This window comes from Coregonus clupeaformis, unplaced genomic scaffold (genome assembly GCF_020615455.1).
Source record: "Coregonus clupeaformis isolate EN_2021a unplaced genomic scaffold, ASM2061545v1 scaf6175, whole genome shotgun sequence".
Classification (NCBI taxonomy): Eukaryota; Metazoa; Chordata; class Actinopteri; order Salmoniformes; family Salmonidae; genus Coregonus; species Coregonus clupeaformis.
Genome location: NW_025539629.1, coordinates 4,319 through 12,096, shown reverse-complemented (window position 1 = coordinate 12,096; position 7,778 = coordinate 4,319). Strand labels below are relative to the sequence as shown.

Here is a 7,778-nt window from a genome sequence, read left to right as displayed (position 1 = left end):
GCAGTGGCGGCTGGTGAAAAATATTCACCGATTGGGGCTGTGCCATACTTTTTTTCCTGTATTTATCGCGATATATTTTAACACAAACTGCAGACAGCAGTGCTCAGTAAACATTCATAATTATTTTAATGCCAATATTAAAAAGTTGAGGCATTCTTACACAAACATATTACACAAACCCAAGCCTTTCATTTGCATTTAAAGTGAACTTTTTACCATTGGTATAAACGGAAATAAGCATAGCAGGCATGCTGTCAGAACAGAGTGGAAAGTGGACAATAACATGAAATTATTATAAAGTTTATAGGAAATCTTTACACTGTATAAAAAGGATGTATAATATAGAAATGGATATCAAGTGGATAACTCAAACCTTTGACTGGAAGAATAGCATACAGTATTTTATGATCATACTAAATGTGACTAATTGTTAATGTGCTCCAAACTGCAACAATTAATTGATACAAAACTTAACCTATATACATTAATATTATCTTGAAACACTATTAAGACTTTCTAATACCATATATAACTGGATTTTTTATGCTAAGGTCAACTATATACAAAAGAAACATGCGGCCAGAGCTGCTCTGTGTGTGTGTGTCTGTCATCTTATTTGTACAGGAATTTGCCCGTCTGTCCTTCTGGAGTGGCAAACCTCTCAATGACCCCTTTGATTAAAGTCAGGAATGTCCCTGACAAGTTTCTTCTCCTAGAGCATGGCCAGAAGCGTTCAGGCGATCCTGTGTCATGCTGTTTCTCAGGAAGGTCTTGATCCTTTTCAGTGTAGAGAAGCACCTTTCTGACTCAGCAGTTGTCATGGGTGTGGTGATGAGGATCTTGAGGGAGGCTGGCAGTCTCTCTGTGAAAGTGCTCTGAAGGTTTGTTCTCCATGAAGAACTGTACAGGGGCACTGCACCACTACACCCTTTAACTCACTGTTCTCATAACAGTTCGGGTTTGAGCTTGGCCTTGTTCAGCTTTGGGAGTACCCTCCTGGTTGTTTCAGCTTCGGGGAACTTCACTGTGTTGTGACAACTCTCCGTGCAATGGTGTTGCGCTGATGAGGTGCTGGGTGAGAGGAGAACCTCTCTTTGGCATGACTCAGGATGATAGTCACATACCTGTAAAAGATACATCATCAGCTTTAATTTGCAATTAAGCTCATTTTGATACAAGTGATCCACACATGCCTATGTCCAACTCAAGTAGAGAGTGCCAAGGTGCTGATTGTTCAGGGTTTTGGCTACATACTACCAGGCCTGAAAAAAGTTCTCATGGGAAACACTGACAATTACATCACAACTTACCTCTATAGCCAACCTCTGTTGTTCTCTGGTCCCAGCATCCTCCGTCGCTTGATGGGCTGTTGCTGCTCGTCAGATGCGCTGTCCCCACACAAAGAGGAATTGAGGCCCTGGGTCCAAAAAATAAAAGTTTAATTTGATAACTTGCAATCGAACTTCTTAGCTCACTGTAATTCCCCCTCAACACACAGCCAGTGACTTATATATATATATATATAGACAGACAGACAGACAAACAGACAGATAGTGTGTATATACACACAAACTATGTTCTATAACTTTACTTTTAACTGTGATTACTTAACTGATGTTATTACGTTTTAAACCTTTTTCTATTACATTTGTGAGAGAGGATGCAACATAATTTTGTTCTGCTGTGCACTTAGCAATAAAAGTTAATCTTCAATAACAACTAGGCCTCTTCTGAAATTGACCTGGTGACACCTGAATATTATTACACTGTGTAGTGTGCATTATTATCAACGTCTGATTGTGTCTTTTTGGACAAACTACTTGTTCTCGTGAATTGATAACAACAACTACGCTCCTTAATTGTGAGGGTGGTACTTTGGTGAGAGAGGGGAGCACCCAAATTGCGGATAAACTAGAAACCGACGTTACACATGGCGGAGTGGCATTACCACATTTAACAAACCAAACATTGAAATACCGTTATAGAAGGTAAAGTAAAAACCCAAACTGGTCTGTGCATCAATACCGTATTTTATTAGGCAACATACCTATATCTGTATCAGTATGTATCAGTTTTACATGTGACCCATATCAAATTATCTGAAGGAGCACACAAATGCAATGCTCATTTAGTTGATTGTCGTGGTAACACACAGGTGAAAAAATCCTGAATGTATCCTAATGGCAGCCATTTTGGTTAGGGAGAAATACAAACAACTCTACTGCCATACATTCCATTAACTAACTGGTTGTGTCCAAATATATTAACACCCCTTGGGCTTTTCTTAAATAATTCCCTCATTTCTTCTAAAATCAGTTGAAATTTGAGAGGAAAAAATGGTCTCCACACACCTTTAATTATATTTCTGTAAACTTAAGTTTACAATTGTAATTTAGAAAATATAGACAAATGTCATGACTAAATTATTGGCACCTGGAGCTAGTACTTGGTTGCACAGCTTTTTGGCCAAGATAGCTGCCAACATATGCTTATTGTTAGACATCAATGAGCTTGCTGCACCTTTTCTGCTGGCAATTTGGCCCATTCTTCAGCAGCAAACTGCTGTAATTCTTCAATGTTTGAGGTTTGCACTCCACCAACTTCTTTTTTCAGATCTTGCCAAAACTAATGTGGTCCACGTGTAGCTCAGTTGGTAGAGCATGGCGCACCGCCGCCAGGGTTGTGGGTTCGTTTCCCACGAGGGGGCCAGTATGAAAAATTTATGCACTCTTAACTGTAAGTCGCTTCTGGATAAGGCGTCTGCTAAATGACTAAAATGTAATGTAAATGTCTTCTCTTTCCTTTTAAAATACTAAAACAAATATAATTGTGACGAGCTCTATGATAATCACTCACTTTGATGACCAACACATTTAGGCTTTTAAACTGTTGTAAGTGAACTATTCATCTTTCTAACAGCATCTTTATCAGCCAATAGTAAATATAGTTGTTACCTGATTGTTAGCATGCTTTCTGTGAACCTCTGGACAAGTGCTTTAATGAAGACGGGGTCGATGTTCCTCTTCTGCAGCTGGCTGAAAAGCATGTCCACATTTGGCATGATCTTGTGTGGAACAGTGCCAGGAAAAAACAGAAAGCCTCGTCTTCGAGCATCCTCACAAAGCCCCCGCCTCTCTGACAGTCGGGGCATCAAAGTTCCCAGAGTCTCTGATGGTCTGAACACGTTAAGGAGGTCATCCCTGTACTGTACTCAGTGTTTACCATTGTGGAAGTTCCACCGTGTTGTAGAGAATGCAGGAGTCTATGTAACCACTTCGTCAAAGCACGGTGGTTCGGCAGAACCTGGAGAAGAAAGCAAGAAAATCCTGCAAGGTCGGAAAAGAGGTGCCGATCCTGGGGATGCGTGAAGTAGCCTGCTGCATGATGAGGTTCAGCTGATGTGCATAGCAGTGGACGTAGTGCGCATTTTAGAGTACACATCCACTATTTTACGCTGCACTCCGCCGGTGGCTCCCCCTCATCACACTTGCTCCGTCGTAAGCCTGGGCAATAAGTTTGGCCTTTTGTCCATGTGAGAGTATGGTGCTGAGCCTCTCCAGCAGCGCTGCTTCGATGGTGTCGGCGATTGCGTTCTCCGTAACTCGCACTCTTGGGCGTTACTTTTAGCATCGATGTAGCGTTATCACAAGCACCAACTGGCGGCCGAGTGGGTAGGCGTCAGTAAATCTCGTCCAGCTTGAATGGCCGATAAAATCCAGCACTCTTTACTTCCTCAGGATGTAATCATAAGCACTGACAACATACAGTCCAACAGCTCGTTCTGTATCGTCTTTGGCGTGCCCTTAAAAGCAGTAGCTGTCTTCAGGTGCTCCTCAGCACACTGTCGACAACAAAATCCACTAAGCGGAAAATGCCGGGGTTGTCGTTCCAGTCTCTCGTGCCGCCAAGGCCAACTCAAAAGCCCCACAGAACTTCCACTGTCGATAATTTTGGATAGAATGTGCCTGTTTTTATCCACCTCCTCATTGTGTTTCTCACACATAATCCTGTGGCCGTCATCCCTTTGCGTAGCAATGTTCACCCTTCCTAATACGCTAGCTTTCACAGAGTTGTCATGTGTGCCCTGGTGTTCTCATTTCTTTACCTTCTCTGACAGGTGCTTCATATCCCTCACTCAATTTTATGTCCATGCTAATCTACCCTCGTTTTAAAAAACAAGCACGGAAAGCAAAATAACGCATTAGCATCAGTCACCCAGCTAGCCAAGCAGCCCAGATATACCAGCTACGGGACCCCCATATACTCTTCCCTTTCTCGCTAGCCTGCTGTCTGATTGAGAGGTCAGGTTGATCTGGCCAACTCTTTCACCAACTTTCTCTGACAAAGTTCTCCTCTCAACGGATCTTGGAGGAGGATATTTCTTTGAGTTAGGTTGGGTCTTGGAGGAGTAAGTTTGCGTTCGCCATTGTCGTCTAGTAAAAATGGGCGCCACTGAACCGGTCCTTATTTTATCGAGGCGACTTGGGAGCGATAAAATAATCGCCCTCTTGGTTAATTAAAATCGCTGATTAGCTACATTTTATGTCATACATTCATATCTTAAATTAGCAATTGGCTTAACTGCTACGTAGACCCGCCTCCTACAAGGCACTTTCTGTATAGCCCAGAGCTGGCCAGCGTTGACAGGCAGAGAAGGTTGCGAATATGATTTTCTATCTGTCTTACACATATTACTGTGTGCATTCCATATTCAAACACACAAATATTACATACTACTGTTTTTATTATTATTATTATTGTATTATTTTTTTTATAATTTTGTTGTAAGGGCGCTGTACCCTCTATCGTCAACCGCCACTGTTATATAGTATAAAAGCTACAATAACTTCGTTTTGTAACTAGTACATTATATAAAATGTAATAATAATCTGTAATAAAAGGTGTATTGAATATTGCATTAAACATCCATTTAAATCCATTTTAAAACATATACAAACAATGAATGTTTTTTTTTCAAAATAATAGACCATCCTATATTCTAAATATTTTATTCTTCAAAAATGACATTACTTGAAACATTAGCAGTGGAAGAAACCGGCGTCATCTTAGCGCACTGAATCACACATTTAATTCAGATACATGTGTGAACAAGTTCAATAAATTATAAAAGGAACTATAACTCGTGGGCATGTGGCCCCCTCAATTTGAAATGCATAAGAAGCCCCCTGAGAAAATTTTCCATAAAAGTTTCCTTTTATTCGAGGGCTGCGAAGCACATCTCGAGACAGAATATAGAGCACATAATATTTATTCCTTTGACTTCGGATGTCATTCAAAACAAATAATTGCAACAATAGAGATCAACAACCGCGATAGCCGTGTGCCTAGAGTCACTAATGAATCGCCTATTTGGCTCACTTTTGGTCTGTTTTCAAACTATTATTTTCAACGCTATTCTAAACTTTTTCACTTGTGCAGAATAAGATTTAAGAAACGCATAAAATTACCCCCTTTCTTTGGTTGCTCAAACAGAAGGTACAGATGGTCCGAGGTTGCTTTTTTTGACCGCTCTCTCCTTGCAGGCTAAACGCTTGCCAGGACGTTGTCCATCTCCATTCCCGTCTCCGAGCAGCAGGGTGTTGGCGAGGTGGGAGATATCGCTGGATGCCAAGCGGAAAGCGTCTCAGTCTTGAGAGCTTTTCTGTCCACCGGCTCAGTGGGTATAAGAGTCCGGAGTTGCAGTAAATGCCGTGTTGACGCTTTGTGTACGGTCGCGCTCCCTGGCATTGGCTGCGTTCCGCTGTTTCACTATTACAACACCGCTTTGCCTCCCGATTTTCTGGAAATCCTCCGGCGTTTGTCAGCAGAGACGCTACATCCATAGCTCTGATCCGAGCTACCGTCGCTCTCACTACGGTTCTCCTCGTCTTCGGACATCATACCCAGGTCCGGGTAGCTGGATCATATGAGTCGCCATTGGCGCCCAGCATGGCAAAGGTCATCATCGAAAATGTTTTGTGTCTGGGCCTCTAAAACGATGGCCCTAGAAAATATAAGAGAGAAAAAAATAAAACCCCAAACGAAGGATTGTTCTATGCATGCATTTTGGTGACCTAATGTAGACCAGGCCAAATGTCTCTAATGTGTAGGCCTAATTGGTTCCAAGGAGTTGTTGATTTTGGAAATGTCTCATTTTCCTCGGCCACGTGTTTAGTTACCAATGACATCTCTCCGTAATCTTTTGTCACCGAGCTCTTAAAGCTGGGTGGGGAGGAGTTGTTCAAGGCATACAATGTTCAGCCTCCAGATCAGAGATGTAGGCTCTGGTAGCCTAGGCTATACAGTACAAGTGAATATTTCATAATACCTTTTAAATTGCCTGTACTTTTTCCGAGTATTTAATTGTATTTAATGTATTTTATTTTTATGATAAAATAAAAAATAACAGGCCTAGTAATGGTAATAACGTGAGCCTATTATTATTATGAAGAATAAAGTATGAACATTATAATATCATAATGCTGTCGTAATTATTATTGTCAAATTACTGTCAAATTAATTATTACCTAAGCTATTGCATGTTATTATATGCATATGCATATCACATTTTAAAGTCCAGAGAGATTAATAGACAGTAATGTATAGGCTAAATGTGTGATCATTTTTGTTGCTTGCCAAATAGTGAATTAATAATATGGCAGGACCTGCTGTGAATAACATAAATCATCTATGATAAAATACTTTTTATTTCTATTTATTGATTCATTGCTTATCTCCAGAATTTATTACAAACATCATTTTTGAGGTTTAGAATTTTTGAGAGAGTAGGCCTACTTTTCTCTCAGTGGCACAAACCACTTCTGTTAGTCCAGTGGATACTGGAGCTGTAGTCCATGAGGTGGGAGAGGTTTTACTAAACACTGGATCGCCTAAAATGCCAATGTGCAACCACCCACAGAAACCCTTCAAATTTGAGTAAAATAATTAGCTAACATTGCTGACACTAACAATAAGCCTATAAGATAATACAAAATAATATAGGCTTAACAATAATATAATCGTAATTAATTAAATTAATCAATTAATTATTATTAATTAACATAAATATGAACTGTATAATTTGTCAGAAGAACAATGCCCTAGTATATCGAAAGAAATACATTTGTTATGCTTTTATGATAAAATAAAAATCTTAATGTGACCTATTCATAAACAACATCAGCCCCAGTAGCTAACCTACTCTGGCCCCACGCTGAGAGGGCCTTCTTGGGCAGTGGGAGCAAAGTGAAGTGTTGAGTAAATAAACGTTGAGCGATGTCCTGTCCGACCGACCTGGGGGTGAACCAGGGACACTCGTCCACTGGGTCCAGCTCGACAGTCACCTAAGGGCAGCTTTCACAAACATGTGTCCACCACCCACTGCCTGCCAACCAACACATCAAACCACCACTATGTTGCCTCAGCTGCATCAACAATGCTAACCCACCAGACCAGACATCCAAGCCCACTTTATACACTCTTAGGAAAAAGGTACTATCTAGAACCTAAAATGATTATTCGGCTGTCCCCATATGGGATAACCATTTGAATAACCCTTTCACGGTTCCCAGGTAGAACCCTTTGGGTTCCATGAAGTACCCTTTCCACAGAGGTTCTACATGGAACCCAAAAGGGTTTTTACCTGAAACCAAAACGAGTTCTACCTGGACCAAAAAAGGGTTCTCTTATGAGGACAGCCGAAGGACACTTTTGGAACCCTTTTTTTCTGAGAGTGTAATGAAGCACTGACTGAGGCCCTTTGGAGGACAGGGCCTGAC

The 7,778-nt window shown here is 40.9% G+C and overlaps 1 pseudogene; it reads right to left on the bottom strand.

Annotated features, from left to right (window-relative positions):
- Nucleotides 1-5,396: 5,396 nt before the first annotated feature.
- LOC123490978 lies at nucleotides 5,397-5,966 on the bottom strand (annotated as a pseudogene).
- Between the last annotated feature and the right edge of the window lie 1,812 nt (nucleotides 5,967-7,778).